General features: G+C 35.8%; 1 protein-coding gene across 1 annotated transcript in view; it reads right to left on the bottom strand.

The window, feature by feature from the left end:
• LOC122798273 (Y+L amino acid transporter 2-like) overlaps positions 1-19,725 on the bottom strand; it is a 1,371,252-nt gene that overhangs the window by 41,136 nt on the left and 1,310,391 nt on the right. The window lies entirely within an intron of this gene.

The raw sequence follows: 19,725 nt of genomic DNA, 5'->3' as shown, positions 1-19,725 counted from the left end.
ATCTGTTATGAAATTGAAATGTTAACCTGTTAAAATGTCTTTTGCATTTGAATGTATGTATTTATCTGAATGTGTTAACCAGTGTTATCTGTTCACGCATTCATTACAAAGTAGTAAAGTCAGATATTGTCTAGGTGCATCATGTGGAGAGACAAGATTTGGCTTAATTGTTTGGGGGGAAGGCATGCTGTTTTATTAAATAATATGTGTGTCACTTTCTACAGAATTCTGCTTAGTTGTGGGAGTCACAGTCATAAGGGAAGGTTGGAGAAGAGATTATTGCAGCCTTTTTTATTAAATTAATACTGTTGTTTTAACAATTGTACTTTTTGTGGTTGGTGACACTGGGATTATAAATGACTGTCACAATTTGCTATAGGTGACTTGAATTTTGAAGTAAGTTTTACAGATAATTGCAATATTCTGCTGGTTAAGCTGTTCTGTAGAGTGTGCAAGCCATCTGGAGAAGCAGTCAGCATTGTAGGAGATGGTTGCTCAAAGAATTAATGGGACTTGTTTAGACTAGACACTTGGACATTATAGGTAAGTGAACATTTTTATGTTTGGGATATTCTACTTTAGACTGTATGTTATTGATGTCATCTCTTGTGTTTTGCTTTCATTACTGGAGAAATTTAAGTGGACACTATGTATTTGATGTACTTGTTTCCATGTTGCATGGTTTATATAGTGTAAAGCTTTGTATTATAGGTTTAATTCTACACAGGTTCCTAGTTTTCCTGCACTCTGAGTGTGCAGTAATTTAGGTGTGTGTTTGTGTTAAGAGAAGAATGTTATCTCCATTGCTGGCTATTTGTTTCACTGATGGCGTGGGAGTATTTCTTTCACTGATGGCGTGGGAGTATTATTTTCACTGATGGCGTGGGAGTATTTTTTCACTGATGGCGTGGGAGTATTATTTTCACTGATGGCGTGGGAGTATTTTTTTTACTGATGGTGTGGGAGTATTATTTTCACTCATGGCGTGGGAGTATTTTTTTCACTGATGGCGTGGGAGTATTATTTTCTAGTAGGTTCACCATGTTCGTTTTGCTTTGCTCTGCTGGATTTGAGCTCAACTAAGAAGATGTCATTGTTTAAGGTATTAGTGTGGCTTATTAGTTATGTATTCTTTATACAACATTTATTTGGTTTTCCTTTTGTGAACGGTGACAATAAGTTTAGAATTAGTTTTGCTGTGTGGTGCTGTATGTTAAAGTGATTATGGCCATGTTTTATTGCTCAAATACTAGGTAGTTTTTTTCTGCTGGCTCAATTGAAGGAACAGTCCACTTCACACATAGATATGGCTCCAGTGAGACATTCTTGGACATGCTTACAAGCCTACTGTGGGATGCTACAGGTTAGTTAGATATGGCTCCAGTGAGACATTCTTGGACATGCTTACAAGCCTACTGTAGGATGCTACAGGTTACTTGTATGTTTTTATGTACATGTTTACAAGCCTACTGTAGGATGCTACAGGTTACTTGTATGTTTTTATGTACATGTTTACAAGCCTACTGTAGGATGCTACAAGCTACTTGTATGTTTTTATGTACATGTTTACAAGCCTACTGTGGGATGCTACAGGTTACTTGTATGTTTTTATGTACATGTTTACAAGCCTACTGTGGGATGCTACAGGTTAATTGTATGTTTTTATGTACATGTTTACAAGCCTACTGTGGATGCTACAGGTTAGTTGTATGTTTTTATGTACACGTTTACAAGCCTACTGTGGATGCTACAGGTTAGTTGTATGTTTTTATGTACACGTTTACAAGCCTACTGTGGATGCTACAGGTTAGTTGTATGTTTTTATGTATATGTTTACAAGCCTACTGTGGATACTACAGGTTAGTTGTATGTTTTTATGTACATGTTTACAAGCCTACTGTGGGATGCTACAGGTTACTTGTATGTTTTTATGTACATGTTTACAAGCCTACTGTGGGATGCTACAGGTTAATTGTATGTTTTTATGTACATGTTTACAAGCCTACTGTGGATGCTACAGGTTAGTTGTATGTTTTTATGTACACGTTTACAAGCCTACTGTGGATGCTACAGGTTAGTTGTATGTTTTTATGTACATGTTTACAAGCCTACTGTGGGATGCTACAGGTTAGTTGTATGTTTTATGTACATGTTTACAAGCCTACTGTGGGATGCTACAGGTTAGGTGTATGTTTTTATGTACATGTTTACAAGCCTACTGGGGATGCTACAGGTTAGTTGTATGTTTTTATGTACATGTTTACAAGCCTACTGTGGGATGCTACCGGTTAGTTGTATGTTTTTATGTACATGTTTACAAGTCAACTGTGGATGCTACAGGTTAGTTGTATGTTTTTGTGTACATGTTTACAAGTCTACTGTGGGATGCTACAGGTTAGTTGTATGTTTTTATGTACATGTTTACAAACCTACTGTGGATGCTACAGGTTAGTTGTATGTTTTTATGTACATGTTTATAAGCCTACTGTGGATGCTACAGGTTAGTTGTATGTTTTTATGTACATGTTTACAAGCCTACTGTAGGATGCTACAGGTTAGTTGTATGTTTTTATGTACATGTTTACAAGCCTACTGTAGGATGCTACAGGTTAGTTGTATGTTTTTATGTACATGTTTACAAGCCTACTGTGGGATGCTACAGGTTAGTTGTATGTTTTTATGTGCATGTTTACACGCCTACTCTAGGATGCTACAGGTTAGTTGTATGTTTTTATTTACATGTTTACAAGCCTACTGTGGGATGCTATAGGTTAGTTGTATGTTTTTATGTACATGTTTACAAGCCTACTGTAGGATGCTACAGGTTAGTTGTATGTTTTTATGTACATGTTTACAAACCTACTGTGGGATGCTACAGGTTAGTTGTATGTTTTTATGTACATGTTTACACGCCTACTGTGGATGCTACATGTTAGTTGTATGTTTTATGTACATGTTTACAAGCCTACTGTGGGATGCTACAGGTTAGTTGTATGTTTTTATGTACATGTTTACAAGCCTACTGTGGGATGCTACAGGTTAGTTGTATGTTTTATGTACATGTTTACACGCCTACTGTAGGATGCTACAGGTTAGTTGTATGTTTTTATGTACATGTTTACACGCCTACTGTAGGATGCTACAGGTTAGTTGTATGTTTTTATGTACATGTTTACACGCCTACTGTAGGATGCTACAGGTTAGTTGTATGTTTTTATGTACATGTTTACACGCCTACTGTAGGATGCTACAGGTTAGTTGTATGTTTTTATGTACATGTTTACATGCCTAATGTAGGATGCTACAGGTTAGTTGTATGTTTTTATGTACATGTTTACACGCCTACTGTAGGATGCTACAGGTTAGTTGTATGTTTTTATGTACATGTTTACACGCCTACTGTAGGATGCTACAGGTTAGTTGTATGTTTTTATCTACGAGATTATTTTGATTCTCTTTCGTTATTTATGTCAAATCTTATTTATTATTATTTATTTATTTTACATTTGTTGACCGGGATAGTCCGACTGGATATATGTCCATTTTCAGCGGAGGCCCGGGGAGAAAAGCTCCAAAAACAACAGTTACATTCATATTAGGAGGCTAGCAATCTTTTCATAGATAATACAAAAGAGCAAAAAGACATTCTAGAGTATTCAAATACATTTGGAGAAACACCTTATTAATGTTAGAATCAGAGAGAGACCATGGCTATATTATATTTAGGTGGTCCATTATTGGTAAAGAAATTGAAAAAAAAGTGGGGGTTAGTCTGGTGTTGAGCACTGACAGAGCCAATGGGATGTAAAGTGGGAGAAGAGGCCTTTCTTGAATGTATTTTGGGAGGTGATATTGGTGAGTTGAGGAGGAAGGGAGTTCCATATTTTACCGATGGCGTTGGAAAACAGAGAGTCGCCCCCTGAGTTATGGGATTTGACTGTTTGTACAAGTAACCTGTTTGCTGAGCAGACTATTTAGGTTTGAATAGGGGTGATTAACTCCTTCAGAGCAGGGATGTTGTCAGGTTGATTGAGAATTTTAAATGCTACTATTAGTTGGTTTTGCTGGAGTATGTTTGGTAGTTCTATCCAGCCTAGGTTATGTAGGCTGGTGCAGTGGTGGGTTTTATAGGGCATGCCAGTAGCAAATCTGGCAATATGATTGTAGCAACATGAGAGTTTATTCAGTTCAGTTTTGTTAAGGTTAGTGAGAATAGGGGAAGCATATAAGAGGGTAGATAGAAGATGTGATCGGGCAATGGCCACTTTTGCCATGGGAGACAGGCAGGATTTTATTCTATAAAGGAACCCTAATTTCTTATTTACAGTTTTAATAGTTTGATTGATGTGTACGTCAAATCTAAGTTTATTATCTATGGTAACGCCTAGTAGTTTGGTGTGGGAGTCGGGAAGAGAATAGTCCCATTATTGGATTGTACTGTAAAGGGTATGGGAGTAGTTTTATGAGTAGGGTGGAAGAGTAGAAGTTTGGTTTTTTTTGGGTTGAGAATCAATTTGCGTCCTAACAGCCAGTTTTCAACTGCAGTGAAGCAGGCTTGGGTTTTGGAAAGTAGATTAACTGACGATTTGTCTGAGCAGATTAATGTTGAGTCATCTGCATACTGAATACAGGAGGTCTCGGGGATGACTTTGTAGAGATCAAATCTTGAATTTGGAGTACATGTTGTAGGAAGAAATAAGTATTACTGATGCATTCAGTGCATTGTTGTGCCATGATTTGTACACAGCTAGTAGATTTATAGGTGTATACTAGACTAATGACCACCAGAGTCTTTACAAGTCCAAAATCAGGGGTAACTTTTAAATATTACCCTAACTCACTTTAGTAGGAAACATGGAGTTTCACCAACATGGATTTTTCCTAAAGACTAACTCTGATGTCTGACATTATGGACCGACTGTAGTCTTCAGTGATTTACCAGAAGATCTAAACATTTTATAATGAGAAAGGGTAATAATATAAGCAAAATCAGGGATAGTTGAGCTTGATGAAGTAGTTAATGACCAGCAATATTGCTTTGTTATTTTTTCAGTCTGATGATTTTTTTCTGTGGTATGGGTAGACAGTTATTTCCACAGATTTCCTTATCTGGGTGTAATTTTTTTTTGTTTTTGGCTGGGTACTTGTTGCAATTATAAGTTGTATATCAGATTGCATTATATTATATTAGTGGGGTGTAGGCAGGGGAAGCATTTGTAAGGACAAGTTCATACATGTTGTTTGTTTACTGACGTTTGACTACCAGGAAAGTCTAACTGGGTAGGTGTCCGGTTTTAACTAGATAAAGTTAGGAAGTGAGTGAAAAGGGCAAGTAAGGAGGTGTAAGGTATGATTAGAAACTTGTTCATATTTAGGAATATCATTATCCTGAGGTAGAACAAAAACCGAGACCGATTTTGGTAAGAACTATTTCTAAATGGTTTTGAAGTACTGAAGGGAGGGTATTGATCTGATGGATATAGGTAAGGAGTCCCAGGCCTTAGCAACATGGTATAAATGTAGCTCGTGCCCTGCAGATTTGATAGGGTTGTGGACAGAAAAGGTTTTCTTCACTGAATGATAATGAAGGAGTACAAACTTAGTTGCACTGAACCGTATTTAGTGCTAGACTAGCAGATTATTGCTGGCTAATGTTGTAAGTGTGAAGAAGCTATGTATATGTTGGTTCAGTAGTGGGTTCTGAAAGGGTCATTTGCTGCAAATTTAGTCACTTTGTTATAGCATTGCTCAAATTTTGCTTTTTATGCTGCCTGGAAGTTAGTAAGAATGGGTGCTCCATAAACTAGTGAGGGGTGCTAAGTAGTGGTGAGTATAGCTTTAGTTGTGTTGGAGAGAAAGTTTTTGAATCTGTAAAGCAGTGCAAGTTTTTTTTGAGTTTTTTTATGCAGTTTTGTATGTGCATTTCAAATGTAAGATTATAGGTTCATAGGTAAGGTAAGGGTGATACTGTAGTGTACTGGCTCACCGGCAGTTTCCCGCAGGAGTGGGTGTGGCCAGGGTGATTGAAAAGCCTAAAACCTAGGAAGTGATAAGGAAATGAGGCATGATTGGCATGCCATGTATATTACCCCGTGATGACATGGGTTATCTAACAGTGTAGTACCTCGCGGGCGGTATTGCGCAGGGTAGGGCATGTCCATATTGATTGGCAGTTCAGCGCACATTTGAGTGACACTGAGTGTTCCCGTTATGCCTGAATAAGTAACCTGCCAAATGTTACACTCTGTGAATAACAATAACCGCTAATCATATGGTCTGTTTCTCGTATATTTCCTGTTATTATAGCAACTTTCTAAATTTTTATGAGTAAGATTTTGTTGCCACTATTTTAGGTTTTGTCCAGACTACAGACTACAGATTTCTTGTACTAAGAGCTCGAGAGGTATGCTTTGCATCCTTCATCGTGGTGACAAACAAGAGAGAAAGCCACACACACCAAATTGCACTTTATTACCTTGAAATACATGAGTTAGTACACGGTATCTCTTGATTCCACTTACAGTGGAAAACTTCACTTTTTTATGCCAACACAAATATATTGTCAAGTTTTTTTTTAACATCTGCATTAATCAATATTCTTTATTGTGCCGTAAAACTATATTCAATTCTAGCTATGCAATCACCCAGGACAGGCTAAGATTTACTTATTTATTTGCTACTCTTATAGTACAGTCCTTATATGGACGTCTGCAGTCCGAGAAAATATTTAAAAGTGCAAATACTCTACATTTACAGAAGTAATGCTTTTTGGTCTTCCCAATGTTAAAGTAACTTACTGTGGCATTACTGTAGCACATTCCACATTAGAAACAATTTCATTTTTTGCAAAAGGCATGAGAATGCTTTTTATTGGCATCGGAATGTATAAAACACAAAAAGTAGTAAAAAGCCTTTGATTGCGATCGGTCAGTTTCACATAACACTTTAATAACCATGTAAAACCTGAATAACTGATAATAACCGATCGCAATCAAAGGGTTTTATACATTCTGATGCCAATAAAATGCTTTTTACTGCTTTGTTTTATTAATCCGGTGTAAGCTACACATGACCGCTAATTACTATTAACATAGCTTGGTAAACTGTGGGTGTTTAGGGACAGGGTTTGCTACTGCGCATCCTGCAAGGTACTACACTGTTATATAACCATGACATGCATATAATGAATGTAGATGAGTAGCTCAGTACTATACATTCCTGTGATAGTTTATTTATTTGTTTGTAATGCTGGTGCGCAAGAACCTTCTTTTGTTTTTTGCTTAATATAAAGTACTACAGCTAATCCTATATAAGTAATCCCAGTGAATGTAAACAATTACTTTTTCCCTTTGCTTTTACAGGGGGCAAGCCCCCCTACACCCCCCTTGTAGTCGGTTCTTGGAGTTGGTATATTCAAATAGCGGAGGGGTGGGGGGCTCAGTGCCCCCACAAGGTGGTGCAGGGGGCTTGCCCCCTGCAAAAGCAAAGGGGAAAACATAATTGTTGATATTTACTGGGATCTCTTGTACAGTTGATTTAATATGGCGGTTTAGGATTACTTGTAGTAGTTTATCAGTTTGGCGGTTGTATTCCAGCATTTGTTATGCTGAAACAGCTAAGGATGTACTTAATGATTCTTTAAACGGAGTTGAAATTCCTCTGTTAAATATAACTGCGATTACTCATCAAAATGAATATTCATGCCGAGGAAGCCACTTCATTTTTGGTTATTCATAAGTACAGCAAGACGTCAACCAGCTGGGGCGGGGTTTGAGCGGCGCTTGCTACTGCACATCTGGTGAGCCAGTACACTACAATATCGCCAAGGTAAGTACTAGGCTAGCTGCTCTTGCAGGCCATTTTATCTAGCTAATTTACCTTTTTGTGTTTGAAATATTCTTTCCCACTTGGTTATAGATTGGCCTTACTCATGGTTGATAATTACATATTACTCTAATGAGAATAATTGGGATCATGCCATAGATAATTTGAGTGGGCCCATGCATATGTAAAGCATTTAGGAGGTACATCTGCCCATTGTTAGTGCATGGGGCAGTTCTGGGGTAAAAGTTCTGTTTCCCATCCATATATCTAAGTTGCACTTGAAAATAGATAAGAATGGACTGTGTTTCATGTGGATGGGGAGTCTGTTCCACAGCGGCAGTGTCCTCCGCGAGATATACCTGTCCCTACAAACTGTTAATGTTGCAGAAGAGGTTTAGATACCTAGGCAAAGTATTTCTGATGCCATTGGACTTATTGATGTGTAGTAAAACCACTAGTATTAGGTCAGAGGATGCCTTGTATGCCAGCCAAGTATAGTGACATGGGTTGCGGTCAGTCCATGAAGGACGTGTTGTTTAGGCCTTGCATCCTTTCAGTAAGGTATCGTTGTGGGAGCTCCAGTTGTTAAATGTGTCTGAACAGATACATGCCAAAGAGGGCATTATGTGCAATAACTGGCCCAATGAAGGCTGAGTAAAGGCGATCAATGACATCTCTAGATCTAGACACAATCCCTTTGTTTATAATCTGTGCAATATAGAAGGACTTTCTTATAACAACAGACACATGTTGGTCAAAAGTTAAGTCACTGTCCACATAAGTTCCCAAACCCTAAACAACTGGGTCAAGTCCTAGGGGCAAATTGTCAGTGTGTAGTTCCCAGGTATAGATGACTTCCCAAAATATACAGTAATGCAATTTTGGTATTTACTTTTAGACTATGATTTTGACACCAGTATTTGAGACAAGCCTCTCTGCAGGATGGCCATATCATTTGAGGAGTCAGTGACTTCTCCAAGATTGCACTCATCTGCAAACTTAGAGGTAATAATCCACTATTTTTATTATTATTATTATAATTATTATTATTATTACTGTTATTAGTATTATTGTTATTCAGTATTACTTACAGTCATTCCATATCCTGCCTTATTATTTGCTATTAGAAGTGATTTCCAATGGTGTTTTATTAAGTGAGTGGATTTTGAATGTTGTTTATCATGAGACAGCCTGGAGGGAAATAGTAGTATTTTGGGGGTGGGGGGGTGAGCATGAGATGTGAATTAGAAAGCCATGTTACAGTGTCTGTTACAGCTTCCTGAGTAATTTTGTGGAGATGTGCCAAGTTATCTGATACACGTATCAGTGTACAGTCATCAGTGTATCGCATTAGGGGAGCCTGTTGTGTAGATTAGAGGAGGGTGCTGGTGTGTTGAGGAGGAGACCAAGGATAGAGCCTCATGGTACACTGGTGATGACTGGGAAGTACGGCGAGAGGGCGGAGTGCCATTGTACTGACTGATACCTGTTGGAAAAGTTGCTTTTGAAGCATAGAAGGGTGCTCTGTGATAGACCTAATATAGACATTTGAAGTAGAATTTTGGTAAGATTCCAAGATGGTCACCGGCTAGACTGCTCTCTATTCACTGAGCTCCTCACAGCTTTGTAATTACCTGCAATTTTTAACAACTTTTAAGCGAAATTTCTCCACAGTTTTTTCTACAGAAAGTATCTCTGATACATCTTCTTCATTCTGGCATTATTCATTTTTTGAAAGAGTGAAACTTTTATATTAATTTACTTCAGAGTATTTTTGGCCTCAACAGTCTCTGGACACGTGCACTCTTGAAGCTCCTCTCTGTGTCAGAATTCCTGTTTTCACACCTCTATTCTGGGCATGGCTGGCAACTCTGACTCCATGTAGACGCAGACAACCAAGGCCAAATTCTCCTCTATGCTTTCTCCAGAAAAAGACACTATCTCTAAGAGATTAAGAACCACCAAACAATCTACTGAGAACATTAAAGTAAGTGCTAAAGATAAAAGTGACTCCAATTTTTATTTAGAAGATTTGAAGATGGCATTACAGCCTATTCAAAGTGCTATTCAGAGTTTCTCTGAACAATTTACTGACTTTGGTAAAACTCTAAAACAAATAAATGATAGAATGGACTTACTTGAAAATAAAAATCTGGATATGGAAATAAGAGCAGACTCTATTGAACGTGATTTAAAATCCAAAGATACTCTCTTTGCAGAAATACAAGCCAAATTACTGGATTTAGAGGCAAGGTCTCGCAGAAATAATATAATAATTAGAGGATTACCTGAATCTTATGATAATCAGAACTTAATCTCAGTGACTAAACAAATATTCAAGGCATTACTTAATTGTGAGACAACCACTAATATCTTAATTGTTGAAAGAGCGCACAGAGCCCTGCGTGCCAGACAAGAATCTACTTCACCTCGGATTATTTACACAAGATTACTAAACTACCAAGACACTCAAAGTATTTTAGAAGCAGCCAAAAGTAAAAAACATCTCATATGGAACAATCATAAGCTGACTTTTTCACAGGATTTACCCCCACAAATAAAAATGAACAGACAAAAGCTATCTCCATATTGTGCAGACCTGATAAAAAGGGGAATAAAATTTCGGATGAGGTATCCAAACACACTCTCTTTCAGCTACAATGACAGGAGTTATACTGCTACAGAACCACAAGAAGCAAAGGATATCTTTTTAAAATTATTCAAGGTCCTTCCTGATACTGTTGCACAATAAGTAATTCTGCTAACTAATGTAAGTACATTGAATTTCAGCTAGTGAACTTATATTTCATTATATATACTCTTCAATAACAGTTTATATGACAAGCTTTACCATAGAAAGACACTCTGGTTTTATAGTGTGTATTATTTGTGTTTAATGGTTTATTGAGCTGTCAATGTTTTAAACATCTTTATTTCAGTATATAATGCTTTTATAGTTTCTAGTGTCTTCATTACAGACTTTTTATGTGGTAATATGGCTTTCAGTCATAAATGTCACTCAAACAGAAAGGAGAGAAAGTCATCTGAACCCTCGTGCTAACGCAGCACTACCAACCTGGACAGAATTCTGTTGTTTTCTATCTGTACCCAGGCATAATTCATTTTCCCTCTTGTTTGCCTGCTTGATGACGTTACTATTCCCAGGAGATTTGAGTCCTGTTCATCCAGTCAATAACATCCCGATTGCTGTTGAGTTTCCTGTTGCTTGGCTGCTTGCTTTTGAAGAGATCGGAGAATGTAGTCTGTTCCCTTTAGTCTTCCATTCACTAATTGTATGGTTTCCTGGCTTCGTGATGTTGTTCCTGACGAGAATTGCAAACATTCAATGTCGTGGACTGTTGTTGTTTAATTCAGCTTGGTTTCGTGCATGTAAGTTTGTTTTCTCACTCAGATTGGCTCAGAAGTTCTGTGTGCTGCAGGAAGCCTTCTACGAGATCTGGACGCTTCCTACGGACGTGCAAAAGTATCGCTGCCTCTGTGCCTGTTAATCAGGCTTTCTAACCGTCCGATTCATATTCCAGATCTCTTCATTTGCTGAAAGTCTTTAGTTTGCCAGTAAATATGTCTAGTGTTTTGGCCCTATAGTGTTGCACTTATTATAGCTGGCATTTTAGGCGTATACATTTTAAAGTGCTTTATATTGCTACAATTTTTCTCACACTGAATCTGAAATGGTGACCCAGCCAACAGGGGGTCCTGTGGTTATTACTGTTTTTTCATTACATTACAAATAATAATACTTGTATTCAAGTTCATTAATATTAATGTCATGTTGCACTATTTGAATATGTATTGTATTTCACAGATGTCAAGGGTATTAGAAGCCTTTGGTATACACTTCAATGTGCATGATTCAAAAACCTGAATTTAAAATATACTCATAATAGGGCATAATAATAATATGTTTCATAAATAGTTTTTCATTTATTTCTATAATAACAGGTTATATATATTATAAATTGGTGTCTAGAATGTAGGAGTAATGTGATTTTATATGTATAGTGTGACTTTATACTAGACTAGTTAGTACTCTTATTATCAAAAGCATTCACACCTATTAGAGCCTTACAAATTAAATTTGGACTAGAATGGGGGAGTCTACTTAGTGTTAACTGTTTTTATAGTTTATTAACATATAAGTATTATATTTTATATCTAGTGGACAATACTTTATTTTTTAATTACATTTATTTTATTTAACTTAAGACATATATTCAAGCCTTTTCACATACATTTATGATTATTAGTTATATTATTGCTTTATTAATTATATTTTCGTCTCACTATATCTTTTTACAACTTCATATCATACTGTTGATTTAGCAAGGTCTATTTATATTTAATACATTCATATTTATCTTTACAGGAGTTTGTGAATACACAGAGGAATGGGGAATGTGTATGTTGGGCATCTTGTATTTTGATAGTTGTGTAAATATGTTTAGTTTTGATAACTTGATTTTAGTCCTTTTTAGGACTTTACTTAAATTCTTTTTCTTCAATTTGGTGATAATGGTGACCATGTACTTACACCTTATATATTGGTCTTTTTGTCTTCCTTCTCTAGTTAAGTTAAGGTGGGTAGGCACTGGGTTAGGGAAGAAGGAAGATAATGAGATTGAAGTTATTCGTATGCTGAAACATACCTCTACTCAGAATTATCATCTTATTAAATTTAAGATTTGTTTGATCTTCTCTTTCATTTTCTCTCTATATATAAACTATTTGACCTACTCCATTTCTCTCAATGGACCTTAGATTGACATATGACTAATCTGTTAATAATAGATTCCTGGAATGTAAGAGGGATCCAGAATAAAGATAAGAAATCTTTATTGTTTCATTTAATTTATAAATCCCAAGCCAATATATGTTTTCTGCAAGAAACACATATACCTAGGGAGGATTGGTACAAAGGAACAAATAAAAAATGGATCCAAAAAATAATAGCCTCTGGGGATACTTCTAATTCCAGGGGGGTGGCTATCATAATTAAACAAAAATTTCAGGGGATTATTATCGAAGAAAAATATGACAAGGAGAGTAGATGGTGCTACTTTACTACTAATATACACAATCTTGATAAACCACTTCTGGTACTAAATCTTTATGGTCCTTGTAACCATCAACATATTTTCATTTTACAAATATATAATATCCTCTCTTCCTACAAGGATCATTATGTTGTAGTGGGTGGAGACTGGAATGCTGTAATTAACCCTGACATTGATCGATCTAGCTCTTCCTCTTCATATAACCATCAAGCATCTTTTGCTCTTGATGATTTAATAATGGACTATAATCTTATAGACCCTTTACAACTTATCAAATACTCAAAGAAAAAAGATATATACACATATTATTCAAAATGTTATCATTCTTGGTCAAGGTTAGATTTTTTTCTCATATCTAATTCTCTTTCACATTTATTATTGGATTTTATTACTGAGCCCAGATTTCTTTCGGATCACTCTAGAATTTTATTAAAATTAAATCTAGATTTTAAGCCTACTCATACATTTAAACGGAATTGTTGGACAATGAATAACAACTTGCTTTCTAATAAAGAAATTAGTAAATTATGTATAGGAATAATTCAGGATATGGAAAACAATTTAGATTCAACAGATATTCCCTATGATATTCAGTGGGAGGCTTGTAAGGCAAGGTTAAGGGGAATGTTTATTGGTAAGGCCTCATACCTTAAAAAACAATTCAATAACAAAGAAAGATTGTTAAAACTAAAAATTCAGTCTCTTGACAATCAATTCAGATTAAATTCAGATTCTGCTGTTTATAAACAAATTATAGATTCTCAAAAAGAACTGATTCTATTACATCAAAATAATCTTTCAATACAAGAGCAAAGATTATTAGTCACCTACTCTGAATGGGCTCAAATACCTTCAAAAACCTTAGCTAGAATAATTAAAAATAATCCTGATAGGCCCAAAATATCACCCATACTATTCAAAAATCAACTATACAACACGGACAAGGAAAATATGCAAATTTCCACATTACTGTATACTGATTTATATTCCAAAACTTCTAAACCTTTAGTAAATTATCATATAAACAGTTTCCTAGGATCTATAACATTTCCTATTTTGAATGAAAATCAGCAAAGTATTCTTTCGGCCGCTCTGAGTCTTCTTGAAATCTCTGAGTCGATTGACAGACTCAATCTTGGTAAATCCCCAGGACCTGACGGTTTTACTTCTGAATTCTATAAATCCTTTAAGTCAGTAATTGCTCCCTTCCTTCTCAAAGTTTATAACTACATCAAAATAAATGACATATCAGATCTTCATTGGAACACTTCAAAAACTATACTAATTTAAAAAAAACAACAAAGATAAAACAGACCCCCATAATTATAGACCCATTTCATTAATCAATATAGACATCAAGATCTTATCCTCTATTCTGGCTAATAGACTGAAGATGGTTAAATCATCAATTATTTCCCAAGAACAGACAGGTTTTATGTCTCACAGACATGCATGGGATATAATACCCTCATTTTGGAATCCATTATTCATCTTACAAAAAATGACAATAACCCAATATATGCATTAATTCTTGATGCATCAAAGGCATTCGATAGAGTGAGTTGGGATTTCCTCTTTCAAACAATGTCTTGCTTCAATTTTCCCATCGCATATATTAATTTAATCAAAACTCTTTACAAAGAATCCTTTACCAAATTGTATGTTAATGGATCCACATCACCCCCTATAAAGATTACTAGAGGCACGAGACAGGGATGCCCTTTATCTCCCTTTCTTTTTAATTTGTATTTAGAACCTTTACTTCTATACATAGCACAAAACACATGCCATAGGATTCCTAGGATTTTAAACAATAATTTACTCTTCTCTGCTTTTGCGGACGATTTAGTCATATACTTTCAAACTCCTATCACAGATCTTAAAAAAATAATTAATTCCATTGAGATATTTTCTCTAGCATCGGAATATCACATCAATTCCCAAAAGACTCATATCTTCCCTGTAAATCATTTGGCACATAAACCATATCTATTTCCAGACTCCTATTATCATATTACTTATGGGGTTAAATACTTGGGTATTAATATGGTTCATAATAGCCTATATTCATTTCAAAATAATTTGCATAAAATATGGTCTTCAATAATGTTAGACATGCGTAGGTGGGAACTTCTCAATTTATCACTTCTTTCCAAAGCAGCAATTATTAAAATGAATATTCTTCCCAAATGTCTTTACCAATTCAACTCTTCTGATCAAATCATTCCTAAATCTTTCTTTGATAAAGTTAATAAAGAATTAGATAAGTTTTTGTGGTTTCCTAAAACAGTTAGGATTTCTTATTCTAAATTATCAACTTCTAAAGATAGGGGTGGTTTAGGATTGCCAAATTTGTATCTCTATTATTTAATTGTTTCGTCAAACAAACTATTCTCCATTTCTAAACTGAATAATATTCACTACAATCAATTTCCAATTTGGGTGAAATTATGGCATCAGTATATTATATCCAAGAACATAAACCCTGCTGCCATTCCATTCATCTCCATAGATATTTTGAACACTCTTAAAATCTCGAATTTCCTAAAACATAAGATCAAAGCATTTCAGGAGCTATTAAAACTTATTAATTTTGTTAATATTTTTCATGTACTACAACCACTTCATCTGAATCCCAACCTAAAGTTGGATAATATACCATTCAATCTAACAAATTATCCCCTTATAAAAAATTTGAATGTTTGGGATCTCTTGAAATATAAAGATGTGTCCTTGGCTAACCTTCGAAATACACTGAAAGTTAACTGTAAATATACCATAGTGCTACGTCAGTTAAGAGATGTGGTTATGGCTAAATGTGCTCACACTATGCCAAGGGAGCATGATTTCAATAATTTAGAAATTATAATTAGAACATTATCGTTACCTGGGAAAATGTTATCAAAATCTTATAACTTGTTAAATAAATTTATACAAGATTCGTTATGTCTCTTTTCTAACTTCTGGGACAAACATAATCCTCAATTAAATGAGAAACAAAAACTCTTGGCCATTAGAAACACTCTGGAACACTCCCCTTTCAAGAAATTGTTCTATACCCAACTGATGATAAATAATAATGCTTATCATACTCCCTCCAAACTTAATAAATTTGATGCTAATAATTCTCCTTCTTGCCTTTGTTGCTCCTTTCCTAAAGCTGACCTTTTACATATTTTTTTGGTATTGCCATTACTCACATAAACTCTGGACTTCCTTGAAAGTAAGGTTACAGAAAATGGGTTATCATAAGTCCACTTTATCCTGGGAAACTGCGATTCTACACATACCTATATTACATCTTTCTAAATCAGACACACATGTGTTCATATTTATTTGCTCTCTCATAAAACTTTACATTTCCAGAAATTGGCTTGACCGTACTAAACTGAATTGGAATGCCTTTAGAACAATGGCTTACTTGTACATTTCAGCACAAAAGACTTTGTTGAAAAGTCCTAAAAAAATGGCTTTAAATAATAAAGTTTTGGAGAAGGTCCTTTCTATTATTAATTATGACTAATAGATTCTACACTTTCCTCTTCGTATAGTGTGGGATTTATTCACTCTCTTACTTCACTTTTTCATATGTTTATGATATTATTTCATCTTTTGCACTTTGGTTACCATTTGTATATATTGTATATAATGTTTGGTTTTTATTTTCTCTCACTTCATGAGTTGGAATGTCCTTTACAAGTTGTATAACTTCAATCAACTCCTAAATGACTATATGTACAATGTCTTGTTGTTTGACGTTTTGTTATATTCTATAAATCAATGAAGAGATTTTTGAGAAAAAAAGTAGAATTTTGGTGTGACAAAGTGTGTTGAAGGCTTTAGACAAGTATAGAAATAAGGGGAAAACTAGTTTGTCATTAGCTCTTTCTTTATTAACAGTATCTATAAGGGTTAGAGGTGAATGTTAGTTCTATGGGAGGTGTGGAATACACAGTTTGATTCTGAATTTGGGGCAGTTGGCCTACTATTCTCCCATGAACCTAAGATTACTGGTAATCTCCAAGTGTAGTACCTCGCAGTTAGTTCTGTGCAGCTTTGGGTGTGTCATCATTGATTGGCACGTCAAATGGGTGGGGATATCCAGGAAGAAGGACATACATGCAAATTTGCATGTCGCTTTGTGTAAACTGCCAAATATTGATTATCACAACAAACTCCATGCTATGATAAATTCTTACTTTTTCTTCTTTTTCGGGGGGCAAGCCCCCCTGCACCCCCCCAGACCCCCCTTCCTTGCAAGCACATGTTCTTAAAGCCATTAAAATGTAATAGTATCGTTTAGAGAAATGGTGTGAACTCTGCCCGATTGACTGACTGAAATGTGACACTGCAGGCATTTTAGTTTTATGTCCCTAATAAAGCATTTCCTTTTTGGTACTGAATGAAGTTTTATGTTCCTAATGCAACATTACATTAATGTAATTTGGGCACAGATGCTGAATATTAATTAACTTCCAGTCCGCACATTGTTGAATAATCATAGTGCTGCTGCTGCCTCCACAGGGCTGAAGGCGTATTTGGGGCGGGTTTTGCTACTGCGCATCCTGCGAGGTACTACACTTGGAGATTACCAGATTACTTTAGGTATAAGGTTAGTGATGTCTGTTGAATTTTCTAATTTGTGTATATAATGTGTGATTGTTTCCAAAGAAAGGTGACATGAGATTCCTAGATTGACATTTATAAGGATTGAGACGAGATAGGAAATGCTATTGGCTGCTATTTTAAGGTACTAACTTGGAAGGTCATCAGCTGAATATGGTTTGAGTTTGAATTGTTTTACATGGAATGAGGGACCTGGTTTGAAGGTGAAAGTGGATGTAATAATATATGGTTGTTGGGCAGGGTTGGGATTAGATGTGGGAATTCTTGGTTAGGAACACTATACTATCTATGAAATAAAAGATGAATTTTATTGCAGGTTTAAGTGACAAGTTTTTGGCAGGAGAATTAGGGTTGAATTTTTGACGAGGATGCCAGATTTCTTTAATAGATTACAGGAATCTTTATAGGGGTGGGTTAACTATAGTTCAGAGTGTTGTCTGGTACTGTTTTTTTGCCTTCATTTATTTTCTTTTTATTACAGATGTGAAGCACTCTGAAGTTTGAGATATTCTGATGTTTTGTATTTCTACCACTTTGCTTACACTTTCGATATTGCAGCAATTTGAATGTATAATGGGGACACAGGGACAGAGAATCTAATTGTGAAAGTTCTAGGGACCAGGGTCAACATTCCACTACGTGCTTGTGTGTTTACTACTTTGATTTTATTTCACTCTTCGTGGACACTCTTGCATGCTTAGCATACATTTCGGTATCCACGGACACTGAATTACTGACTTACTATTAGGAGCAGGCTCTGTTAGTAGGCATAGTAGGTTTTGCAAGTGTCGGGGCATGTTTATGCCTCCGTAGAGCACTTGTACATTCCCCCTGCACTCGCACACATTTCCTGTGCACGTCGAGGTTGCAGCAGCGCACCCTCATACATATTCATATGGCGCTGCTGCACCATCTGTAGTAAGGATGCTCGGCACAAGGCTAAAACCGTCCTTGCACCGAGCTTCTTGAATCCCAGGGATACTTTCTCATGTCCATATGTCTTCCCTTCTATTTTTCTTACTTTGTGTGTTAGACTTCCTATAGTAAATCCTTCACTTTGGAATTATTTCATAACTTCAGCTTCTGTAAATTTAGCCTTTACTTTACTAATCTTCTGTTTTACATTCCCCCTTTGTGATCTTATTGTTTGGCTTGTGAAAGTTTCCATACTTGGATACTTTGCCTGTATTTCTCTTCAAATATATTTGGAGATGCTTTCTGGTATTGACTATTTTGGCTTTCACCTCTGCACAAACATTGCAAGAAATCAGATCTCTTTTTCTTTCCCATGTCCATGTTTATTTTTCATGCCTTTTAAAATTCTCTAGGCTTTGTTCTTTACATTTTTTGCACTTCCTTGGTTACTTATTCTTCCAAATGGCCCTGCATTTTGGTCTATATAATAGTTTTCACTGATCTGTTGTATGAATGAGCACAAAAATACATATGATGGTTTTGATAGTTTTTCTTATGCAAGTATTTTTCTTTCCACCAATTTCTGTCTTAATCATTTTGAATGTGTTCTGTCTGTAAATTCTGGGCTTCTTGCATAATAGTAACAATACATAATGTCTTCCTTATCCTCAGTCCTCCACTCTATCATCTTTATGGCTCTTTTCCAGCCTCTCGTTTATTGTGCTCTACTACTTCTGTCTAAAATGTGGTAGGTGCATCCTCCCCTGAACGTGGCCTAGCCTCATTGTTGGAATGTTTGTGTCTTGAAGACTCTACACTGCCAGTTTTTCACTGTGTGCATACATGGATCAGGCACTTGTTTATACTGGGACTTGTGTACCCAGGTGTATTTTTTTATTTTTTAACCTACGTCTGTCCATGATATATGCTATCTAAAATACATTGTATACAGCAGTGTCATACCCAGTAAAGTACAGTTTATTTAAAGAGAAACTCATTGCTAACCAGTATCAATGTTTCCTACATTTCGCTATAGCTGATTTTGCTTACTGTATGTATTTATGATCTCCAACTTGTTCTTGTTACACAAATTTGTAAGGAAAGCAATTTCATGCATTTGCAACTCAACAGAATAAATCCTAATTGGAGGTTACCAGTCTAATGGCCCTAGAGCCTTTTATGCCTAGCCATTCATGCCCCAGTTTTCATAGTTGTCTGTGCCCAAGGACTTGAAAGAGTTTGGTGTATGCCTGTGCCTTAGACTATAAGCTGCTGCCATCCATAA

Source organism: Protopterus annectens, chromosome 3.part1, assembly GCF_019279795.1.
Source record: "Protopterus annectens isolate FY-2018-M chromosome 3.part1, PAN1.0, whole genome shotgun sequence".
NCBI lineage: Eukaryota > Metazoa > Chordata > Ceratodontiformes > Protopteridae > Protopterus > Protopterus annectens.
This window is presented reverse-complemented; position numbering and strand designations above follow the sequence as displayed.